The sequence below is a fragment of the Lampetra fluviatilis genome, chromosome 34 (genome assembly GCF_964198595.1).
Source record: "Lampetra fluviatilis chromosome 34, kcLamFluv1.1, whole genome shotgun sequence".
In the NCBI taxonomy this organism is placed as follows: Eukaryota; Metazoa; Chordata; class Hyperoartia; order Petromyzontiformes; family Petromyzontidae; genus Lampetra; species Lampetra fluviatilis.
In genome coordinates this window covers 1,093,021-1,118,669 of record NC_136308.1, presented here as the reverse complement: position 1 = coordinate 1,118,669, position 25,649 = coordinate 1,093,021, and the positions used below count along the sequence as shown (strand labels likewise).

At 46.8% G+C, this 25,649-nt stretch overlaps 1 protein-coding gene across 4 annotated transcripts in view; it reads right to left on the bottom strand.

Annotated features, from left to right (window-relative positions):
* Positions 1-25,649, bottom strand: part of LOC144944271 (protein bassoon-like) — a 158,618-nt gene that overhangs the window by 36,158 nt on the left and 96,811 nt on the right. The window lies entirely within an intron of this gene.

The window sequence follows — 25,649 nt, the reverse complement described above, 5'->3', positions numbered from 1 at the left end:
GCCGCAGCGAGCAAAGGAGACTCGTCTATCCGATGACACCCAGTGGATACTGCGTGAAACTTGCAATAATTTGAGCGCGTAGAATGCAAACACGGATTGATTTAAGCGAGGTGAAGGTTTCTTCATTTTCATTAAGAGCAATGGGGTATTGTGCATCTCTATTGGCAGTCCTGAACCAGCGGTGAACATTCCACATTCTCAGAGTAGGGCCCAGGTTTTTCCACGAAATAACCACCACCCTTTTGACAAAGTGTTGGCACGATAGGCTGCAGTGATTTGAACTCCGACCCTCGGATCGAGAGTCCAAAGCCTACCGCTGTCCCTTCCCATAATACGACCAGACTAGCTCAGCACTCAAGATTCAAGATCTCTTGTTTGGAGAACACTGTACTTTAATCCAGAAGCGTGCAAACGAGGATGATATAATGATATTGTAAAAATACACAAAGCAGAAATTAGGTGCGAAAATCGATCTTTTTCACTGAAAAGATTGTGAAAGAAAAATAAATAACCAAATAACCTTCAGAAACATGCACCTGCTCTATCGATACATTATTTAACATTTGCATTGACTAAGGAGCCTTGCGGTTTAAATGTCGAGCCCTTTATTTGTGGATACCGTGCTCAAAATTAAACCGGCTGCGCGAAAACAAATACACGCTCTCAGACACTCTGAAACACCCCGTCCTCCAGCAAACGTCACCGCAGCAGAGCGAAGAATAAACAATAAACATTGAATGCTTGTTCCGCGACCTATGCAGTGATGTGTGGCTTTCACTGCACGAATCACACACGTCGCCTCGAATGAAACGTGCCGACAACTTGCACAGTGCCATCTTACGTCGGGGGCGCATTTAATCCGGCAGCCTGGAGGTAGAGTTGGCAGATCGTTCTGAGCTCACACGCGTGATACTATAAACTGAAACTATAAACTATTTTTTATTTTACCAGGTAAGACCCACAGAGCTGTCCAACTCTTTTTTAAAAGCAACCTGGCCACAAATGATAGCTCAACGAAGTGGCTTATCACGTGTACATTGCTCGCAGCCAAATACTCTAAATGCATATGGCGATTCTAAATGTAGGAGGGAAAAACCAAAGGACCCGGAGAAAAATGCACACGATCACAGGGAGAACGTGCCAACTCAAAATATGCATGTGTCCTCTCGGGATCGAACCCACGACCTCCTGTCTACCAGGCGAGGTAGTTAACATCTCGCCATCGTGGCGATACACCTGACCGAGCAGGATAGCATGCCTGCATGAGGCAGTAGAGCAAGTAAGCTGCCGAGATATTCTCTCAGAGGTGGAATGTTGTCCTCTTGTATGTGTGGCTTTTCTCCTGACACCTGGGTTTTCTCCCCCATCAGCATAACTACTCAACAAGGAATTAACCAAACAACTTCATTGCGGAACCCATCTAAAAAATAGTCTTGAGAATAACATTCATGAAAAAGTGATGGAAGAAACTCTGGTGAAAGTATTAAATTTGCGATTGGAAGGTCGCAAGGTCAAACCCAAAATAACGCATCGATCATCCCCCTGGGGTTGCCAACAGTGGTAGTTTTATCGATAGAGTATTGTTGCTGCAAGAATTAGGATTTCCCCCCCCCCCCCGAGCCATGGTCTCCAGCTGCGTGTTTAAGCAGTGAGAAACACCAGGACTCACTTCAAAGTTATTACCGTCTTCATAATCTTAGCAATCACAGTTCAAACTAAATTTATCACCCGTAAGCTGTTCCAAGAAATTAAACTCCTTGGAATTCTCAGCAGTTGTTTTCTTCTTCTTAAATGTAATAATTTACATGAAGTTAACCCAATTACGCCATCAGCGTGAAGCCGCCCAGATGATGCCGACGTCACAGAGCCACCTCTGAGGTCCCGTCAAGTGGCATCTGGTTGGCCACAAGAGTGGGGGCAGCACTTTCCCACTGGCTCTGCATACGAGGGTAGCAATGTTCGTCGCACAAAAGTCGAAGCAACATTCGCATTCTCAGAGCTGGAATTTATTCAAATTAAGTGCGGAATAAAATTGTATGCGATGGGTTTTCATTTTGTTTTTGTTGCAATGCTGTCATTGGAGGCCAGGCACTTGAGAACCCGGTTTAACGACCGGCAGCTGCCTGGGATCGAACCCAGGCTGTCAGCGGTGTCTGCCCAGGGATACTCTGACCTCTGAGCAGTGTCGTCATTCCTTGCCAATTTGTTGTATGCATATCTACACAACGCAAATCCAATTTGAAAATGCTATTGAGTGGATGTATGTGGTTTCACTTTTGCTACCCTGCAGCCTATAAATAGTTAAAATTCATCATAATAAATGACTTATAATTTTGCACTGTGTTTTTTATGTCACTTGATTAATGCATTGTCTGAAGGGTCACGTATACTTTCCAGCGGTATCTGGAATTTAAATTGATTTATAATGACCTTGGTGATAGTCAAAGCAATTCCTGCTTGCTGCCAGAGAAGAAGGGCCTGAACAATGAGTTGTTTTTTTACCCACATAATAATAATGTGAAAAAGTATCGATATATTTAAGCTACTCGTGGTATTAGATCGCGAGTGATTAATAGATTTGATCAAGTCTTCGACGTTTTATTCCTCCTCAACCTTTGACTCAGAGACCGCCACTGGTCTGAAATATACACAAGTAAACGTACAACGGCGCGTCCTCGGAACATTATAGGACGCTCCGTGAGGTAAGAAGCACGCCACACTGTTCTAGCATTAGGAGAATGCATTGCTTTAAAGAACCGTCTTCCAGGAGATGACTCGTATGCACCTTGATTAAAGCACGTCTGCAGGAAAACTAACTTATTCCCCGGATTATAAACGGCGCACTTCAAACTTTTACTCTAAAATACAGGACTTATATTGGACGTGTGTGAGCGATTCACTGCACAAATCAGTGCACTCTATAAATCAAACTTATTAATGATATAAGGGGAAAACAGTAAGTCATTATCTGGAGAATATAGTACATGTAAGGAGAACGGATAGAATGATTTACCCCTTGGAGAAAAATAATAATTTCAACTTATAACGCGAACAGTATTGACTCACTGTCGAAGAAAGGGAACCACTCAGAGATGTGAAGAGGATCCACAGACGAGCGGGAAGGCAGCCACGCGGTGAGCCCGTGCCAACAATTGCCCAAGTTCTGCGGCCCTCTATATATCAAGGCATGATCAGCCAATTAATGAGTGCGTACACACGGCAGGAAACTGGAGCACCCACAGAAAACGTACGCGTGTGAGGGGGAAACACTCAATCCCATACAGATAGAACAGGTGGAGTCCATATTTTTGCTGTACCGCATTCGCCTGGCAAGCCCGTGTACACAGCTCCTCGACACCCAAGGAAAGGGAGTTTCACAACATCTGTGCGGTGATTCACCAACGCTCGCCTCCCACCAGTGCTGGCCTACAGGCGTGCGTCGCCACCACCGCCTGGCCGATGCGAGAATTCGTCTCAAATTAAAGTGACACCCTCCAGAGCATTGCTTCTCAAACTGTTTCACTACACAGCACTCCCTTTCGAGATTGCTCAATCTTTGCAGCACAACGAACCAAAACCCTCACTATGGGCCCGGGTAAGACGCAAGCCGCTCATAGCGGCTATCTGCTCAACTGCGCACGTGCGTCCGAGGGAACTAAGAGGGCCGGGGGTGAGGGCTGACAGCTGTCTCCAGTGCCGTGCTGCGCACGTACAACCAATGGAGAGGTGGGAGGCTGCTGGATCGCCCACTGAACGCCACGGAGGAGAGCCCGCCTGTCCCAGCTCGCGAACAAGCGAGGTCTCGGTCCTTTATTATTCAACAAAAACACCGCGGAACCGCCGGTTGCGAAGCCCTGCTCTAGAGGGACTCGCTTGAGGTCTCTCTCTCTCGTGGAGGCAGTTCCGCACTCGGTGGTGTGAGCAATTGCGCGGCTGCGCCTTTACCTTTGCGTTTATTAAAACACAAGTACAGTACCCAAATGTGTTCGCGATGGGTCTCCCATTCAGGACCTACCACCCGTTGCATTACCACTTTGACAGTTCGAGCCATTACCCGGACGGAGGGCTCGGGAAATCGGTGTCACTTTTCCAAGCAGAGTGGGCTGTGCACTATTGACTGGTATCGACCGAACGCATCGGCGCTTGCATCTAGGACCCAGGCAAACAGGCACTTAATTAATCATTGACACAGGGGGTGGCGGCACATTCATTTTCACATTCACTCACGATCCCGAGAGCGCAGATTCAGGGCCACGGCCACATCCATCAGTGCTGCCACTTAGAAACGTGGCGCAGCCACAATCAGCCCTCTCGTTCATCACGGCAATCGCGGCGTAAATACCACTGTGTAATGTTGAGATGCACACACACACACTAATAATGACAACGGCACGCAGAAACGACAGCGGTTGTGCACACCTGTAAAAAATCCAGAATTCTGGAGGCAAGCATTCGTGTATTATATATTTGTGAGACTTGGGCTGTGAGGTGCACAGGAAATGGCAGATGTCAGATACTCACTAGTGGAAATAGCCACACATCCCAATCAACGGCCCTCCTGAAAACGTATCGTAAAGAGCATTGAGGCTTTCCTATTTAAATGAAACCATTATATTATTTAATTTTAACTCGTAGGGCATTGAGTCTCAGCGTCATGGTCCAAGTTGGCCCCAATCTTATTATTATCTGCGATTAAACGCCGTTTTGTTTTATCCAGCGGAGAAGTGCAGGTAACAGATGCTGTTACCCGCGGATAATCCCGCGGGTAACAGAATCTGTGGCATTCATCTCATACGTCGCCGGAGCTGGGGAGAGCTTCTGCGTCTCAATCTCAATAATCATGGAGACTTGCATGGCATCCAGAATATTAATTAGAGCAGGTAAATTTATAATAGCCACTAAATAGCATGTGTGGGCATGTGACACCAACGTCACGTGATCGCACCTCCCAGGCTTGCGTTGCTGCAAATGTGTGGCTTATTTATTTATTTATACGTCAAAGAGCTCATCACTTTCACACCACCAGCTCATGAACGACTGCTTAAAATTTAAAAAAATTAAACGTGCATAACTTATTACTCTGGATTTATGGACATTCTGACAAGCAGGGCTCGAGTTTGTATTTTAAACTACGATTATAGAGGTAGGCCTTGTTCCTGTCAGTCAATATACGGCAGTAGCAACTCTGCAGTCCAATGCAGTGGTTAGTTAGCAAGCTGTGCTATGCACTCAGCGACCTGAGTTTTCCAGCCACAGCGATGTTTTTTTCCACGAAAATATCCTGCATATTAAAATGTGTGCTGGGCTATTTTGGGAATATTCATGAGAAAGGGCAGCACCTGGGTTACCAAACTACCAGTACATATCATGGGAAGAAGGATATCTCACAATACTGAGAGAGGAGAGAACGACCTTATAAATAATATATTGCCTTCTGTGGTGCCCCAGTTAATGTTCTGAGAAGACTCACAGATTTCCCAGAGGCTACCTAAAAAAGTAGGACGATCCTAGCAAAACCAGGACAGGTGGCAACCCTGAGCCACAGCCAGCAGCTGTTGATGAACGAAATCTGAACTAGTCCTGGGCCCGTCGTTCATCAACCTCCCTACACGTGGTAGACGACGAGGGCAAGTAAACATCTCTGCAAGAGAAAATAAACATCGTGTGCAGGCCCCGTGCTTATGTAGACTCAGCGAAGCTTTTTTGAAGGCCTTCCCCAACCCGTATTGGCTCATGCCATATTCATGCACTTGTCAACACGAACTCGAGTCGCGTTACACCCCGCAACCCTCTAGCTCCCAAACGCATAACCCCGGAGCCATCTGTTAGCACAACATCAGAGTGGTGTGAGGGGGTTGGTGGTGAGCACCGAGGGCCCAGGTTTCGTCTCGTTTTCCCAACAGGCTGCAAGGTTACAACCCTCGCCCACAAATGCATTCCAAGCCCTTGGAGGTCAAACACTGGGGGGAAACTCTGTCTGTCAAACGCTGTGGAAATGGCTTAAGTAGATCACCTTGGAGGGAGGGGGGTCTTCAAAAACCCAGCTATCACAAGGCAGTGCTATTTGCTCCAATATTTAAATCAGACAGGAGTTTCTACACATGGGTAATGTATGTATGTAGACCTTATTTCGCACCTTACATAGACAAATGTGGTCATTGGAGTCGCGAATATGTAATTAAAAGAAAACAGATGCAGTAAATAAGACAAGGATGCCATTCAACCCCACTTGAGGCATATCTTCCGCTGCTACCACTGCGTAGGCGTTTGCGGTTAAGCCGTATCACACTCCAATGTGTTTTAACCGAGGGAGATAGTGATCCTATCAGTTCAGTTCTGAAGAAGCTCCTGAAAGATATTGATTTGTCCTGTGAGTGTGTTCATGAAGTCGGAATATACATCTCTGGAGCTAGTTCTCTGCTGACTTCCGTTGGAACCTACAAGATCGTTTTAGTTGCTAAGGGTGCCTCCACGGCAACTTGGATTCCATTGCTTTGAACAATCACTGCTTATCCAAGATGAAGTCCTGATGCTCATCAAATCACCGGTCGCTTCGCGATTGGTGCTCTGCAGCTCCCATGTTGCGATGCGTGTCAAAGCCAGCGCTACAAACTTACGGACGGAATCAAATCAAAAGCCGTTTGCCTTATTGATGACCCAGCGATGTTGGCCTTTCATGCCTCTGTCTCACCACCGTCGCTCTGTCGCTTCTATTTGCCTCTTCTACCACTGCTGCTGCGATCAGTGGCTCTGTTCAAGTGTCACGTCATTCCCACTTTTTATGCCTGTCGACTCGCTCCTGCTAATCTCCTCCCTTCGACTCGTTGCGTGCAATCTCCTTCGCGGCGACCCGGCCGTACAAAGTACTTCGCTTCACCTTTTATATCCTGCACTGGAAGTCATTACCCGCCTCTGAAACCTAAACCTTTATTTACAATTGGGCAATTTGTTCAGTGTAATGTCAATCGCATAGCGAGTGTGCCCCAGCAGTGCTGAAGGTGATAGGATCACAATCGGGACCTTCAGTCAGCAACTTTAAAATGTTTAAAACCTCAATAAGTATATTTGACTTGGGCGGATTGCAACAGCCTATGGGTCTTATTATAAGCAATAGATAACAAAAGGTGTTTGTGTTATTTTATAACTTTTATATATGAACAATCTTCTCACATTCGAATTGCACGACTCCCGCAGACAATAATCGCCACGCTGCGTGGAGGATTTCAACGGCAAGTCACTCATCTGTAAAAATTCTGCCTGGGGTTTGATTAGGCCCCTCGATCCATCTAAGGGTCAATATGATTAGTATTTTGTAGGAAATCAACTTGAGTTGCCCTATGGATAGACTGGCCTTGGCCAGGGGAATGTGGAAGTATCGACATTTGGTTCTAAGACCACCAGTGGGGACAATATAAACCTTATATTTAGAGTATGGCAACAGTTTGCTAATTTCATTTAAACCAAAGACGCCATCATGGCCGATGCATGTTCTGCTTCCCTACACCTGCCAGATCCCCACATCTGTTATGCTACCAACATTTAACGTCCAAGCTTTGTGCTCCATTGTTTACATTCTCTGTGAGGCTTTAAAATAGTCGGTGGAAGCGGTAGTGCAGTGATTGAAGCGCTGCGCTGTGATCCCGGGGACCTGAGTTCAATTCACAGCCTCGGCTAACACCAGTGGCAAACAATCGGTAACGGGGGTGTAAATTGTTATTAACGTCGCACAATGATATAGCCGCGTAATATTATTCACATTTTCCAACAATATTTATTGGACACCTAATATAAAATAAGTTTTTAGAAATAAGAGATCACCGGACATTTTATGTCATGTATGGGAGTGGATAATTTTATGAGGTTCTATTATTAATTTCAGATTATAGGAATCCATGATTTCAAGTCTATTCCACCTTGATCTCATCAGAGCTTTTAAAAATATAGTTTTTGTGGCAAAGGGCAATCAGAGTTCATTATAGTCCAATTCCCTATGAAGCCAAGACCATGAACCTGTCAAACAAAACGTTTTCAGAACACACACAGAACGCAAAACACACACAGAACACACAATACACAGAGAACACAGACCACACACAGAATGCAGAACACACACAGAACACGCAATACACAGAGAACACGCAATATACAGAGAACACAGAACACATACAGCAACAAGTATGTGCACAGCGAAATCCCATGAAACCATCTATCGTATGTGTTACGACTTTCAAGTCTCTGGTGCGTATATATTAAACACCAACATAACTCTGCTGAATGAAGCACCAAAACTAACATCAATTTCGTGATAAAGATCCATTTACATTGGGTAAACATAATAGAAAAACATTGCAGTTTTTTTTTCGACCGAGATAATAAAACTGGTATTGGATTTTCCAGTGGTGTGGGAAAGTGTTTTAAACAGCTTGCTGCAAATAACCTTAAAATGTCCAACGAATGCTGAATCAGACCAGGTTCACTCCTGGGGGTAACCTCTTATTTGTATGGCCAATGTTGATGTTGAGCAACGACGTTTTACACTGAGGTGGTTGAGCCAAACCCAGGAACCTCAGAGGTTCTGGGTCCATGCCCAGACCTTGGGCATTCGGCTCCTAAGAGAAACCAAGCCACGTTAATAGGGCAGAACCAGAGATGTTATACAAACTCTGAGCAATGGAACGATGTGTGAAACAATTAAATATCCCAAAAAAATCAACATGAAAGTAATTTGGGAAGCATGCAAAAGGAGGGTGACTTTGCACCTAAAATTGGGTCCCGTGCCTCTTGCTTGCTTTTTCTTTCACAAAACTGTATTTCAAATCAAGATTAAAACTGTATTGATAACGCGTGAGGGTCCCTTGAGATACGACTTTACTTTTTCAGAGAGTACCTGGGAATAGCAAATTATACACATATATATAACCATAGCAAATTATACACATATATAAACACCCACATACAGACTCTGCACGGTTGATATTCTACACGGGATAGTTCTCCCACAGAGCAAACCTTTGGACATTAAAAGCGCCAATATATGGACACGCTGCCTTTACTACACACGCTGCATTCACCAAGCCAACTGCAATGCACCAACTGACCCCCAACCCTAACACACAACCACAGACAAAGATCCCCCATTTATTTGTATAGAGGCTATATACAAGGCCTTAAGTGAGCATTTATTTGTATAGGCTAGAAGGCTAAAGGCTTTAAGTGAGCATTTATTTATGCCAGCATCACATATCGGGGGGGGGCGGGGGGCAAGTGTCACTAATACCATATTTTTCTTCACAGTTCTAATTTCAGGCTGAGTTGACCTAAGGGAGACCCAGAACAGTTTAATATGACATAAAGCTGGACCGTCTACTGTGATGCTCTCTAACTCAGTCAGCAAGGGCAAGGATCCTCTGGCTGTAGAAGCAACATCTGGCCTCCGATATAGGCGGTCTGCAACGCGGTTCTCTAAACACGCTGTACCAGAGCAAACGGACCCAACGCCTAACAAACCCTTCACAAATACACATGATTATGCAAACTAAATATTAAAATCCTGCAATGAAGGCACAAAAAAACCTGGGCAGACAGATATTGAAGTTATTCTTTGGTTCTTTTCGGTTAAGTCAAAAAGAACCAAAGAATAATTCCTGCAGTCACGAAAGCTCCTAAATTAAGATATTTAAGTGACCACAGATACGGATCCTAAGAGGTTAAGGCGGCCCCTGGCTGCCGCTGCTGAAAGCTCCATTACACCACAGTTCACAGGTCTTTAGATCAAACCACGGTTAACAGGTTTTTAGATCAAACCACGGTTCACAGGTTTTTAGATCAAACCACGGTGCACAGGTCTTTAGATCAAACCACAGTTCACATGTCTTTAGATCAAACCACAGTTCACAGTTTTTAGATCAAACCACGGTTCACAGGTTTTTAGATCAAACCACGGTCCGCAGGTCTATAGATCAAACCACAGTTCACATGTCTTTAGATCAAACCACGGTCCGCAGGTCTTTAGATCAAACCACAGTTCACAGGTCTTTAGATCAAACCACGGTCCACAGGTCTTTAGATCAAACCACAGTTCACAGGTCTTTAGATCAAACCACGGTTCTCAGGTTTTTAGATCAAACCACGGTCCGCAGGTCTTTAGATCAAACCACAGTTCACAGGTCTTTAGATCAAACCACGGTCCGCAGGTCTTTAGATCAAACCATGGTTCACAGGTCTTTAGATCAAACCACGGTTCACAGGTCTTTAGATACAACTACGATTCACAGGTCTTTAGATCAAACCACGGTTCTCAGGTTTTTAGATCAAACCACGGTCCGCAGGTCTTTAGATCAAACCACAGTTCACAGGTCTTTAGATCAAACCACGGTCCGCAGGTCTTTAGATCAAACCATGGTTCACAGGTCTTTAGATCAAACCACGGTTCACAGGTCTTTAGATACAACTACGATTCACAGGTCGTTAGATCAAACCACGGTTCACAGGTCTTTAGATCAAACCACGGTTCACAGATCTTTAGATCAAACCACCGTTCTCAGGTTTTTAGATCAAACCACGGTTCGCAGATCTTTAGATCAAACCACCGTTCTCAGGTTTTTAGATCAAACCACGGTTCTCAGGTTTTTAGATCAAACCACGGTTCACAGGTTTTTAGATCAAACCACAGTTCACAGGTCTTTAGATAAAACTACGGTTCACAGGTTTTTAGATCAAACCACAGTTCACAGGTCTTTAGATCAAACCACGCTTCACAGGTTTTTAGATCAAACCACAGTTCACAGGTTTTAAGATCAAACCACGGTTCGCAGGTTTTTAGATAAAATCACGGTTGGCAAGTTTTGAGATCGAATCACGAACTGCAGGTTTTTAGTCCGAGGGACTCACGCAGGTGCCCGGAGGGGCGTAAAGGTTTCTGCGTGGGTTGGAGGGATGTTCTCCAGGACTGGACATACTAAGAGTCATTCCACTGTGCGTGTGTGCATGTAATATAATGCCGAATGGTAATGTTAGATTGCGTTTTGCCAAGTATACGATGCTGTCATCACAGTTGAAACACGAATGCGATATTCTTACATGAAAGTTCTTCATTATTGAAGGAAAAGATCGTAGGGCTATGCAAAATAGGTCATGTTGCATGATGTATTATTTCAGAGGTCGGCTATGTTAAATGCTACAAATTCATGTCATGTTTATGTAAATTGACAAGAAATAAAGTCTACGGGACTGTAACCCTTTTTGTTACCCTTGTAATGGGTTCTCACCCGAAGAGTTAAGCATTTTAAACCATTCCCATTCTTCAGCGAAAATGTACACGATTAATCTACATCTCTGGCGCCCTTATCACACGACAAATGCATTTCTCGTGTCATGCCGCCCTCAGCCGCCGTATTGTACGGGCATAAAGGGCAATCCGCGGTGACCTATCGCTGCCAACGGTTATTGTTGTTGAAAGAGAGAGAGGGGGAGAGGGGGCGAGTGGTGGGGGGGGCACCATCAGATCGCATGGCGTCGACGGCGGTGTCGCGTGTGGTGAAGGGAAAAGGTCCTCTCTGTGTTCTACATGCGGCCAGCGACACTCCGAGGGATGGGGCCGCAGTGCAGAATAATCTCCCCCCCCCTGCACCGCCACTATAAATCAGGTAGCGTCAAGCCCGAGAGCCTCTCTGGGTGAGCGTGGTGGGGGGGAGGGGAGTGGGTAATGCTGCCATCTATTAAACGTGATGCCCGCCGCCACGGCTAACCTTTGGGAGAGACCGTCGCAATGGCCATGCGTGCCGAGCGCGAAGGGATGGCCGCGCTGTTTATTTACCGCAATCGAAATGATCGCCTTCGGAAAGCGATCCCATTAAATTAATAGCAACTCGCGCGGCGACGAGCGAGAGCGCCCACTGAGGTGCAAGTGGTAAGGGAGACAGACTGCCACGATTAGAATTTGCAAATAGGCTCTCACGTAGCCACTGACCACGACCTTCCTTCCTTCATCCCCACCAACAAAAGGTGTCGAGTGTCTGGAGATGACCTAAAACATGAAATGCAAGGATCTGGGTGGTATTATTATAAAAATAAGGAACAAGTAGTAGAGGAATGAAATATGCTCTTGTTGGCACAGCTGTGTGTGAACACTCGTTTGTGCTTCCGTGAGTGGCGGTGCTGCTGTCTTCAACCATCGACGATGACCTTTGCTTTTAATTCGAGGCTCACGAATGACGATCGTGGAGTGCTGGACACGCACCACCACTACTCGGCCATGCGAACATCAGATTTGAAAGCCTGTCCAGAAGCGGCGCATTGTGGGCACAGACGTCGCCCCCCCCCCTCGCCCGAGGATGCCCTAAAAAATATGAGAAATCACGGCGTACGCACGGCGTTGCTTGACGTTAATCTCCAACGACTGCCGCGGGAGGAGGGCTGGCGTGCCAGGCTAGTGACGGCAGCCACCGCATGCCCCCGTCCGGTGAAAAAACGAGGGGCCGGATTAATGACGCCTCACTTGCGAAGCGTCCCCGTGAATGTCGAGCGCATCGCCGGCTAAACTCCAATGCGAGGGCAAAATAAGGCCGTTTTTAATTATTCTTTTTTTATACATTTAAACTTTAAGAAAAAGCTGGAGGATAGAATGACAACTAATCTCCTGGGAAAGCCAGTTAGATAAGTAAGCCTTGCTGTCAGTTGGTAAAATTAACTTGAACAGATGTCCAGCTCTATTATTCTGCATAAAAATTACATTCGGAAGTATGTGGGTGGCTAAAGAGGCTCGTAACAGCAAACCTGTCAACCCATTACCATTGCCTATCTTATTACAGACCAATTCAGACCTTATTGGTCACCCCGTGCCTTTATAAATCTCAACGCCCAGCCTATAAAGCCCGTATTGAAACGGCTGTACGTATGGACCTGAAAACTTCATTTTCCTGTACAAGAATACAGGGTAAACTGTATGGGTTGACAGCTATGTAATAGCCACATGTAAGTGTCGATATATCTTTGGGTGTAATTATATAACACCGAAAGATATATCCGTTTTAAGACTCGCCATTTGGATGTGGGGTATTCCTCCACTCATTGGCCAGCTATCACATGTTCGCAATATGAGTCGACCACCATTTGGTCCGAGCCTATTGGCTGCTCAGCGATATTTTTTTACCCGATTGGCAGAGAGCGACGGCGCTTGCATCCGATTGGACGGGGAGTGTGAAAGGTTAAAAAAAACGGGATATTTGAAAAGCTAATTGAGGGTCGATATGAGCCCCCTTATTTTGGGATGGATGTGGGATTGCTCAAGAGAGGGGAGTCAGTTGGGAACATCCGAGAAGGACCAGGAAGAGAGGATGACCAGGCCTACTCGAGGCGTGATGTTAAGTTGACTAAACAAAGGAGTCTTTCCAGCACGTACTTTTTCCAACACTCCTTTACACATGTAACAACAACGAGGCAGTGCTGTTGAGGACCTAGGTTCAAAATAGGGTTTTAACCACCCGTGATTCAACCGGCTTCTCACGTGCAGCGCATTGTTGGTCTCAGCGAAGTTACGAATGATTTTACAAAAACATTTGAATTTAGAATCGTGCTTAATTGAAGATACAACTCAAGAAACACCTGGCTACATAGTTATGCCTTTAAACGGGAACCTTTTTCAAACTGCATTTACAAGCTACAGTATTCGTTTGAAGGGCTTACTTGGCAGGCAAGGCACATAATTAACTGCTCACTCATTGACCATCTGAAGCACACAGAGTCGAGGTAGTGGTGGTGCTGAGATAGATCCTCGATGGACACCGATCTAAATCCTGCCGTCTCTGCTTTCATTCTCCATAGGGGATATCGTGACCCTGCTGTCCGCGGGAAGTAAATCAAGTAAACAGGTCATTATGGCCAATGTTCCTGATGCCACCAAACCTTGCCATTACTTGCTTCCTTCTTCCAGATTGCTCACATATTTCGTTGTAAATAACCAACCTCCAAACGCCTGCTCTTAGAGTCTACCACCATTTTCTCTCGGAGGTTATGAAGAGCAAACTGCACTGCACTCTCTATAGATACTGGTAGCACGATGGGAATTCATGCGAAGACTGCAATAGTAAAACTATAAGGGTAATCTTTGTTTAATGAGACTGTGGATAAGGAACATTCATTACATGCTGTCAAAGGAACTCCCGGTCCTCTCTATGTGCCGAAAACATCCATATATACTAAATTTTGTTTAATTTGAAATGAACACACGGCTGATAATGCAAATATGCAGTATGCAGTATCGTGAACAAGAAGTACTTCAAATACATTTGACTCAAGCCAAAGCTAAAGCCGTGTCAATATGTAAAACGTCCACTTAAATGTTTCACCGGCCGACTGGGCGATGTGCGGCAGAGATGGATGATGGGAGTCAGCGGGAGAAGGCGCCGGTTATTGGTGCCGAGGGAATGATGAGAGATAGAGAGCGTGAGCAATGAGATCATGGGGGTGAATTGTAGAGAGAGATCGTGAAAGGATTGCGAGTTTCCAGTTGATGCAACGGACGGGTCACAAAGGTCAAATCAAATGTCTCCCCACCTCAGACTAATGTCGCGGCTGAGCTCATTTCCATTGTGGGATCTGAACCGCTGACAATTACAACTCCACGTTTCCAAGGCAAGGAGCCAGATCTTTATAAGGGCAACAGCTGTTGAAGTCTCACAATACAAAGCAGTGCATCATTTTAGCAACCTTGAAAGGGATGATGAGGCGAGTTCGAGGCACAGCTGAAATTTGAACTCGAAACCTCCCAATTGCAAATCAAGCACCTCTGACCGCAAAGCCGCCTGGCTGCATTCGAAGCTACTTTCAGGTGCCAGTGCACAGAATATAAATACAATTTGATGTTATACCGTACGCGACGCTAAAGGATAGTTTATATCACCACAACGGCCGACGCCTGATTAAATATTGATCTCAAAACTTAACGTCACCAAAGTGAACGGCGCGCAAAGAATTTGGCTCACAATTAGAGAGATATGAAAAAAAACATGTTGACTACAAAGTATATTCATCATAACAACTATGGGCAATCCCCTGCTGATAGGGACAGGGTTATTCGTTTGACAAGTCCCTATATTTGTTCAGCAAAATATGCATTGGTTTCAAAATTAATGGTTTCGTCGAGTTCTGTTTCGGAAGTTTGGCCAGTTGTGAGTGCTTTTTTCTTTGTACATGTGAAAGGAAACCAAATACCCTAAGAAAATCCACGCATTACAATGGATGGCAGACATTTGTACAGACAGCCCAGCATCCCACTTGCTGTGCTGCCATTTCCTGGCCACCCAATAGCCATACAGGTGGGTATCGCATGCAATCTTCCAATGATCCACCAACCATACCTCGATAGCGCTGGATTACACGTGCCTTCGGAGTGGGCAGGTAGGAACTTGGTTGGACAGCGCATTCGTGCACGACAGACAGACAAATAATCCCTGGTGGGCAGTGTGGAAGCTGTTGTTCCTACCTGTATAAGTGTAGTGTATCGTGTCGTGTATAGTGTAGTGTGCAGGTTAAACGTTTAGTTTTATAAGGGCACCACGTGGTGACAAGCCCCACCCCACCCAGCCCCTCCCCACCTTTCCCACCCAGCCCCACCCTCCCCACCCAGCCCCTCCCCTCTCCACCCAGCCCCACCCCTCCTACGCCCAACTGAATCACCTTAAGGCTGGGAATGTTGAAAGAAACACGAGGCAAAAAGATCCGCTTTTTTCTTTTCAAGGCTTCCATGAATGGAGCCATCCTCCCCCAGTTCCATTTTGTGAATGAAACATCACCCGTCTCCTCATTGGCCCGAGTCGCGGCGGTGCCCCCCCCCACCACTAACCCCACCCTCTACCAACCCCAACCCACCGCTCCCATTGGTCGGCGCCCCCGAGCCAATGGGAGGGCTCTGGTGGGGCGGGGCCATGCACGACAGACAGACAAATTATCCCTGGTGGGCAGTGTGGAACTGTTGTTCCTACCTGTAATAGACGGGTGTGATCACCATCATCATCAGCATCAAATAACCATGAGCCATGGTCAATCCATCTGCTGGAAGAAGACCTCCCCCCTTCCGCCCCAAGCCGCCACACCATCTCTCTCGCGAGCCGCACACGAGCTCAAATCATCGCTCAACCTCCTCGCTGGACGTCCACTCGGACGCGTTCCATCCCTTGGCTCCCAATCTGTCAATACTCTTTGACCATCAGCCACCGTTCCTCACTCGCGACGTGCTCTGCCTGAGCCCCCACTTTGCTTTTATTTAACCGTCTCCAACGATGTCTCCAGCCCGAGCGCAGTACAGGCGCGCCACAGACAAAGAACAAAAACCTGGAAGGCGTCTGGTTGAGGGTAACGGAAGTGTTCAGCTAAATGAGAAAATGCGAAGACACCGCATGCCTCTCCCCTTTGACCATGGTCTCCTCTCACTCGAACAAATCCAGAGCCCCCGCCACCCCTAAAACTGACAAACAAACTGCCTTGGAGCAGGCGTGCAGGCTGTTTCTCATCACGACACACCCGCCATCGCGAATGTTGCATCGACTACAAAAGCTGCACACTATAGTTGAGAACATTTTCGAAAATCGTTGTCAGCTGTAGGTCCCCCAGAGGGGCCTTGCCTCCGTGACAGCAGGGACACAAATCATTACGGGCTCGGCAATAATAATGTACACTGCTGGCGATAAGTCAACAGTGCACACTGGATGAACACGTGCACAGATGAAAACATACGTTTTAATGATGAGTTTATACACCACGATCCGCGCATGAAATTGGAAATCGACAGCGGTGGGGAGGTTTAAGTAAAGGCCTGACAATAATTATTATTTTAAGGCTTTTTTATGTCTTCAGTCGTCCATTCTTCAAAGGCTCTACATTAACTGTATATTAAACAGACTGTGGTCATTTTATGCAAGGACTGATGTGGCCATATGAATGTGGAATTTCCTAACCCGACTCAGGGCCAATCCCAGTCATCCTTTTGAGAATGGAGGGACTGGCCTTTTATGTATTAATATTTTCATGTGATAATTGCTGTGCGAGGTAGTGCGTGCATGAGTGAGGCATTCAATAGATGGCAGCACAGCAAACAGTTCGCGTAGCCTACAAAAAGTGTATTCATTTTCGAGTGTTATTCCCTCGTGTGCAGGTTTTCTCCAGACAATGTTGTGTCCTTGGACGTGCAAAAATCCTCAGAGGAATTGTGTATAAATCAGAATGCAGCACTGTACTCTCCTGATCAAGCGCCTGGAATCCTTCCGGAATAAAGAAAGAAAATGGTTAACAGAGTGACGACACTGCACGTGCACGCGACGTGAAGTAAAGGGGACATAACACAGCGAGACGACATTACCAGAAGAGTTAAGAACTACAAGTCGACGCATCGTCTTGAGTGGTTTATTATTATGTTTAAGCAACTGAAAAAAAACAGGACTTTTAATGTCCTCTGAAGATTTAGAGATATCCAAGAGCAACTTGCTTAAAATGTTTTATGATTCTAGGAAAACCAGGAGAGTTGGCAACAAAAATGAATCCTGCTGCCTTCTCTCTTCTCTCGGGAAGGCCCAAAGGCTAAAGCATTTAATAGATTGAAATTGTCTGCTGTACATGGCTGTTAATAATGAAGATAGTGATGATGTTCAGTGTGTGTAGTTAACACATGTAAATAAATCAATGCTACCTTTCCAACAATGGCTGCGTGGAGAAGGAATATCTGGCTAAGGGTTGGCTCGCTCGCTAGTTCGCTAGCTGGCTGGTTGATTAACTCGCTCACTCGCTGGCTGGTTGACCCGCTCGCTGGCTGGCTGGCTGGTTGACCCGCTCGCTGGCTGGCTGGCTGGTTGACCTGCTCGCTAACTGGTTGGCTGGTTGACCCGCTCGCTGGCTGGCTGGCTGGTTGACCTGCTCGCTAACTGGTTGGCTGGTTGACCCGCTCGCTGGCTGGATGGCTGGTTGACCCGCTCGCCGGCTGGCTGGCTGACCCGCTCGCTGGCTGGCTGGCTGGTTCGCTCACTCTCTGGCTTGCTGGCTGACTCGCTTGCTGGCTATTTTTAAAACACGGCCGATGGGCTCAGAACCACCATTGCCCTCTCGGCTTCCCAAGTGGGGTTTAAACCAGTCCAGTTGTCAGGCCCCATGAGAGAAACTGGGTGATCGAATGAATTAACTTAGGGCGAACCCAGAGAGGACCTTCTGAGATCCAATATCTCGTTTGCCCAAGAGGCCCGTGTGAAGAATACATTAAAGTAAATGTTGCGATTCTGACAAATTACTGAAAATTTTAAGGAGAAAATGGATATGTTGAATCAATGAAATTCAATAGTGGCATTCCATTTATTGTGTTTTTTAATAACTTGTGAATTAATTAATTCACTTTATATTGGGTGAGAGCCCATTAAGACAAAATTATCTTCTGTACAGGACACCTGAGATGCAAAATGATATGGAAATATTTCACATTGTATATAATATATTAATAATGTCCGTTATATATCCAGGATAGCCTCACCGAGTCTCGAGAAATCTTTTATTTTGCTGATAGTCAATTAGTCGCTCATGGATTGGCCAAACTCCCCCGACTGTTTTCGGGTTGTACCCCATATTGTAGCCATTGCTCTATGCTCTACAACGAACGGTGGACCACTAGCAGCCACGAGGAAACCACACACAACCAAAAGCACGATGGCCAAGGGCCCCTGCAGCGTAAACACACGGCACACGGCACTTTGCGTTGTGACCCTCGTGCGCCACGTGGGTACAAGAATGGATACAATTGCAATTTCTGCACGACGGCCTCACAATGACCGAGAATATTTATAGGAAACGAATGTGTCAGGTCGTGCGACCGCGCGCTGGGTTTAAGCCATAATTGCCGTCTTCGCCAAACGCGCCCAAGGGGGGGGGGGCACCTGAAGCCACGTCGACTGTTTGCGGAGTGTGACGGAAATACGCCCCGAAGATTTAGTTTGTTCATTTAATTGTCAAATCGCTCCGTCATGCAGAAAAATGCGTCTCTACGGGCGGGGAGAGATAAATACATCATTTGTGTGCTGGCTGTGGTATCGCGCAATTCGTATGCCGCACACCGCAACGATGCCTTCCGCTTACAGGGTACAGCGCAGTACTTGTCCAGAATTTCACATCCAACGCACAAGTTACTGACTGCAGGTAAAGAGGACACACATGTTGGCGACAACACGGCGTGGCATTGTAATGCACCGCATGTGATATAGAAAGCATTTTGTATTTCCGCAAACACGCAGCCACGCGTGTGAACACGCCCGAGGGTGCGACCGCTGGAGATGGAGCGACAATATCAGATGTCACTCGGGAGCTCGATGAATTGGTGCATCATCGCGAGAGCTCGAAGGATGACTGTCACTTGGAGAGACGTTCGTCCATCAGTGGATGAGATTATTATTGTTACTACTTCATTCTTTTGGCCGAACTTCTTCACGCCCTGGAAATGCTTCACCAAGTCTTATGACTATCTTTGAAGAGGGTCCTGCAAGGTTTTTGCAGTCGGGGCGATGCTTGCTATGTTTATTCCAAATTTGAGGTGTAATCCACGTGGAGCTCACAGACGTATGCAAAAACACAGAGAATAGAGCACTGCGAACGCAAATAGGCGGTGTGCTTTTTGTCTAATTACAGTTGAGCACAAAGCCAACTAATTAGACTGGAGGGTCAGCGTGACGCGCTTCTTGACACGTGTTCAGTTCTCCGCTCTGCGTGTCCCGAGGACTGTCGCCGAGTCATTCAAGTGTCACTGCGCCCATTCCTGCCTTTTCAGCGGCGGCGGAGCGTGAATGTGCGAGCGCAAGCATCGCCAATTATCACCGCTCTCAACCGTTTCCAATTAATGCTTTCCGTCCACTCTGCGGAATGAGGGCACTTATCACTGCACCTGTGCGCTCCACAGAAAGGCGCCTTTCTCTCGGCCGCGATGGCACACGCAAGGGACGGGGCCCACGGCCAAACCACGCATTCCACCGCTGCTAACGAGAGAACAAAAACACTCCAAATGGGCTCATCGATAACGCCGTGGTGGCCTTCAAAGGAGGAGTGGGCGAGAGTATGAGCAATGGGCCCTCCGTCACAGCGCACAAAGTGGAGAGGCCATGGAGACAGCAGTGGATGACGGTTGTGTCAGTAAGAGCTCTGTTTCTGTGCTATGAATCAATGTGCTACGAATGCTAGCCTTACATTTCACCAGTTAAATAAGATTCATTTTAAGGCCATAGTGTTATCGATTAATGTGTTGGCTGTTTTGCGTTTGCTATTTGGCTTGTGCACCGCTGCCAACGCAGCAGCTGCAGCAGCTGCAGCAGCAGCACCACACAATTTGTTGAATGGTTGCACTGTAATGTCCAGTGAGATGCCACTGTGGCTAGCGTGTCTGGCGTAAATGTAATGACAGGGTGACACCTGCCGGCCTGTAAGGGTAATTACGGTTATAGCTGGATAGAATGCGTTTTGGAGTGGTTAAATGAGTTCACTGTATATTTAAATATGTAAAAACGCTATTGTATAAAATATCGAAATACGTACTCATTGGAGGCTGTGGCGACCTGGGGGAGGCCCAAGACCAGTTCAGATAATCGTCACTGGTGGTGGCCGCGAGCGGGAATCGAATTCGGGTCACTGGGTTTGTAGCGCAGCGCGCCAACCGCTACACTACACACACGTGTAAGTATATATGTATATCGTGTACAGGGCAAGTACACAATCACGTGATGCATTCTTGAGCAGACACAGTGATAATGTTATTTGCCGCTCGGGCAGCACCATTGACCATGTGAGACACGTGGTGACCTCAATCCTACAGGCTGCCAGTCTAATCTCGCACGCACAACTGCTACTGCCTTGTTCAGCAATCCCAAACACAGCAGCAACAGGAAAAGTCAGTGTTTATACACTGAGTATAGAGAAAATAATGCAAATCTGATATCTTTACAGCCAGGAAGCAATTGATACCTTATACAGTCAATTGTTGCACAATTGACAATGAATATTTGATCATGCCCCATTGAGCGTGATACATTTTGGAAACGAGTTACAATTGCAATATTCTTCTTTCACATGAAAGTGATCGAGCCAGACGTTTGAGTCAGGTGTAGCGGAGTGGTGCTTCATCGCCGTGGTGATGACGACGCTACCTGCTCCGTGTTTGTGAATTGGGCACCGAGTCGCCACGTGTCCCGGGGTCTGTTCTGGGGGGTGACCACGGTCGCACACTGCCAGAGATGTCTACAGTGGAAGAGGAGTGACGTCTTGCTCAGGTGAGTGTGAGGTACAATAGTTAGCGTTGCTGCAATTAATTTGATATTTATCAGGCAAATAATTCAACGTAACAAAAAAACGAAAGGTAAATATTAAACCTGAAAAAGTAATTTGACGCATTCAGAAACACCGGATGATGGCAGAGGCAGCGGCCAAGGAAACAGAATGATCCGAGGGGACGTCCACCTGGGAGATGGAGCGATGGAATCAGCCCGGGTTTTGGGTGGATTGTTACATTGCGGGTTTGCAGTAGATTATCGACCAGATGCGTCAGAGACACACGAATCCTTCGTCATACTGAACAGGATTCTAAGGGTTTCCATTTGACCCGAGTAACTTTCTTGACTGAAGGTGCGTTCTAGAATTCTGGTCAAAATCAGTGAGGAAATAGAAGAAGATCATGATCATCATCTCTCCACCAGTCTCACGAAATCCATACTTGGCCGCCTTCATGCACTCGAAATATGTGATGCGATATGTAGGATGGCGACAATACTGCTGCAGTTCCATAGGGCAGCTGCCTATCGCAGTAACCCGGAGACCAAGTTTGACGTAAGAGATTTCGGCCATGGAAACGTGCGTGCGATTGATTGTAAGTAAATGGTCTTGTGGAGAAATAAATGTCACCCATTTTCATTTTTCAACGGGATTTTGTTGATGCCAAAATTGGGCTGCTGAAGCAATTTGGCCACACGTGTATACAGCCAGCGCTAAGGGAATTCATGTTGCAATCAGCCAATTATAACACTTGAGTGTCAGTGCATCTCATAAGCTGACCTGAATACAAAACACCCAGACTGCTGTCGAATTTGCAACACTCATTAAACCTGTTAATCAATACCGAAATTGAGACAAATACTTTTTGTACTTTTACGCAATTTCACACTGCGTGCAATTTCAGCGATGCAATTAAGTGACTCCATTTGAATCACTTCTTCATCGGTCACTTGCTACCTGGTAACACTGCACTGCGACTGAAGTGAGGGAGCGTTGAACTGTCACGGTGACCCGTGTCAACGCTAACTGGCTACGTCGTGAGCTATGAGTAGGGCACGATTTGGACTGTCACGGTTTTAATAGACTGTTTAATGGTCAGCGTCCGCCAGGTACCCATAACACACTCCGTGCTTATACCACAACCACGCCGAAAAGAGGTGCAATCAAAAGGCGATAAGCACCTTAAATTGTCACATTCACATCTATCCTTAATTGAACTACATGTCTGAGTACAAAGTGTATCTACAAACACACAGTCAAAGCTAGCAAACATCCTCATTTGGCCAGAACAGCGCTGGTTTGCAAAAGACATTCCTGGTACCGGGAAGAATTTGTGAAAATCTGAATTTTGCCGGGATTAAAAATCTTATGGCCTGTTGTTGGATTATTTTCCAACAAGATATACGCAACTGTTACCGTATGCGTTTTGGAAAAAAGGTAAAGTTGCAGCCCTGCAATTAGTTGCTCGTGCCACTCCTAGCAACAGGCCCTCGACTAGAGGGTATTCGGCCTACTTATCCACACCGGTCAGACGCCTTAGAAGAGGTCGGAGGAACCCACAGGCTGTACACCTCCACACGCGACCGGCTGACCGACTGACTCTGGTGAAGAACCTGTTGACACCGCTGGGTGGACAGAGATGTGGGGATTCAAGAAACTCGCAGCGTTGTTTCAACCGCCGCGCCGAGATCGAAACGATGACCTCCGGATCGCGAGTGCAGTGTGCCGACCGTTTACCCAGCAGCATTGTCCCTGCCATTAGAATACAAAATTAGAAACACTGACGCAGGGGCCAGAAACATAATTGAACACAGATCCTGACTCATTTGGGGGGGAAGATATTTCCACTTTTATCCTTGTCCACTAAATAACAGTGCTTTAGCGATGACGAATCTTTCCACCTTTGAGGTCCAGTGAATGGAAAACCAATTTACAACGATGCGGCTCCATTTTGTGACAGCGAGTGAATGCCGCACAAAATTGCACAAATCATTTCTGCAATCCCAAAAAATAAATAACACATTACAAAGCCATAAATGGCACACCGCGTCACACAGGATACATCAGCCTCGGCAGAAGGAGGCATTCGTGGAAACATTATTGCATGGGTTTCCAAGCCTAAATAAAAAAAATGTCAGCGCTTTCAATCCCCGAGGGCTCTGGAGACCACTGACCTGACAAAGTGAATACCGGGAGGTGCCTGGAGAGGCCAGGCCAGGACGCCTCGCCACGCGTCCTCCCCAAGCACAGTAATGTCCTCGCCCGTGAAGCGTGAATACTGCCGCGGAGGTCTGCGGCGCAGCCCAATGGGATCGGCGTTGTTCGGAGCATCGTCCTAATCAACGTGTGCAACGCTGACATACATTGAGTCTCGCACGAATCGAGCTGGAGTGGCAGCAGCGCCAGTGGTTCAGCCCCGCTGCGCGACCAACCCGGGCCGGAGTCCGGAGTTTGATGCCACGCCTCGGCTAACGTCAGCGGTGGAAGATGTCTGCAGCTGCTCTTGGGTCCCCACTGCATCAGGCCATAGGGAACTCGTGCAATTAAATGTGGTCAAGCAACCCACAAGACTGACACACCACAACAAGCAGGGCTTGGTCCAGCAGTGGAACTGAGAGCAGCTGTAAAGTATTATTCGTAAAAGTAAAATCGTATGAATTCCAGCCACTCTCAATCCACCAATGGATCGTGGCCTCCCAACGACACGTCAGTCGTGGCAATTGTTTAGACCATACTTCACCACTCTCGTCAAATGCGGGTTTGTGAAAAGGGAGGGAGGCTTCCGATGTCACTCACTACCGGCCAGGATCGAACTGGGGTGTCGCCGGGTTCACCACGCAGCGCGCGAGCCACCATTAAAGCGCGAAGAGCCGCTTCCTATCCCAACTTCGTCGCACGGAGCTTCTCGTAGGTGCCTCGCACAAGCAGCCGTGCGCCTGATCCGCCAACCCCCCTCCCGCCTTTTAAAGGCACCTCTGCTACAGGCGCGCGCCTCAGCAAAACACGCCCCGTGCGCAAGGAAAGGTGCCGGCATGCATCACATTCTGATGGTTGTTCCGCACTCATTGTGCCGTCAACACGCCGAGATGAAAGTGGAGTGTGCGCGCCGTGCGTGGAATACCGAGGGTGCGAGCGTAGTAGAGTATCGACGTCTCGCCGCTTAGTGAAGGCGTCTTTTTACACGAGTATCACGGAAAGCAAATTTGCATTTTAATTATTCATTCCATAAAATCAACATTTGTATTCATAGCTAGACGCATTACAGCTCCCCGTCCAATTCCCCGATCGCTGTTGTTGGGAGCGCGCCCACTGTGTTTATTTGCACTGGTGGATATTCACACTGAACGTTATTAACAAAGGCTGCAATTCTACGGCTACGTTTCAAATTTGGCTAAGTGGTGCTACAGTTAGAGCATTACACTTAGGTTGTATGTGTGTATGTTGAACTTCTTTCGCACCATACGTAGCCAACCATGCTAATCAGAGGTGTGGGGAGTTAACTTAACCCATCATCCCTCTGAGGTCAATAATATGAGCACCACTTTGCGGGAAGGCAGCAAAAGCTGCAGATTTCATACAGTGGATCGACTGGTTCATACCATGGGAATGTAGAATTTCAAAAATGAATTAAGAGGCTTGCACCAACTCATTACTCATTCTCCATGCAGACCCAACCCAATATTGTGGCTGCGAGTTTCATTAAAAAAATTGATTTGCGGCACAATTGTATATAGCTACAATATTAGACCTTATGAAGGAATACAAGCATTCATTATGGGTTTTGGAGAATCGCACAAAGCACGAGTTAAAAATGTAATTGCCACTTAAAGTAAAATGCTGAAGCTAAGCAGTGGAATAATGTACAAACTTAAAACATGGATGGCACAATCTTGTATTCATTAAAACTCTCAGGTCAAAGTCCAGCAGATCAATTAGAAATTGCAGGACATCTATGAGCAGAGTGTCACCTTTTACAGTGGGTAGTACAGCAGCAGGCTCGATGAGTTCTGAGATGACAAGAGGATGTTCACATCATGGGACCTCCTCTGCCATTACCAAAATATGAGAATAGGTTTTCCCCTTTTACTGGTAGGAACCTCCTGGTTACACCAGCCTACAGGGGATTATTGTGTCCGTCGTGCAGGGAGGGGCTGGGTGGGGAGGGGAGGGTGGGGAGGGGCTGAGTGGGGAGGGTGGGGCTGGGTGGGGGGCTGGGTGGGGAGGGTTGGGAGGGGCTGGGTGGGGGGTGGGAGGGGTGTAGCTGGGTCGGGAGGGGCTGGTCACCCCGTGGTGCCCTTATAAAACTCAACGTTTAATCTACTCACGCCGGCTTGTGCCCGCCCTCACAGTCGGGTATATTTGCGGAATAC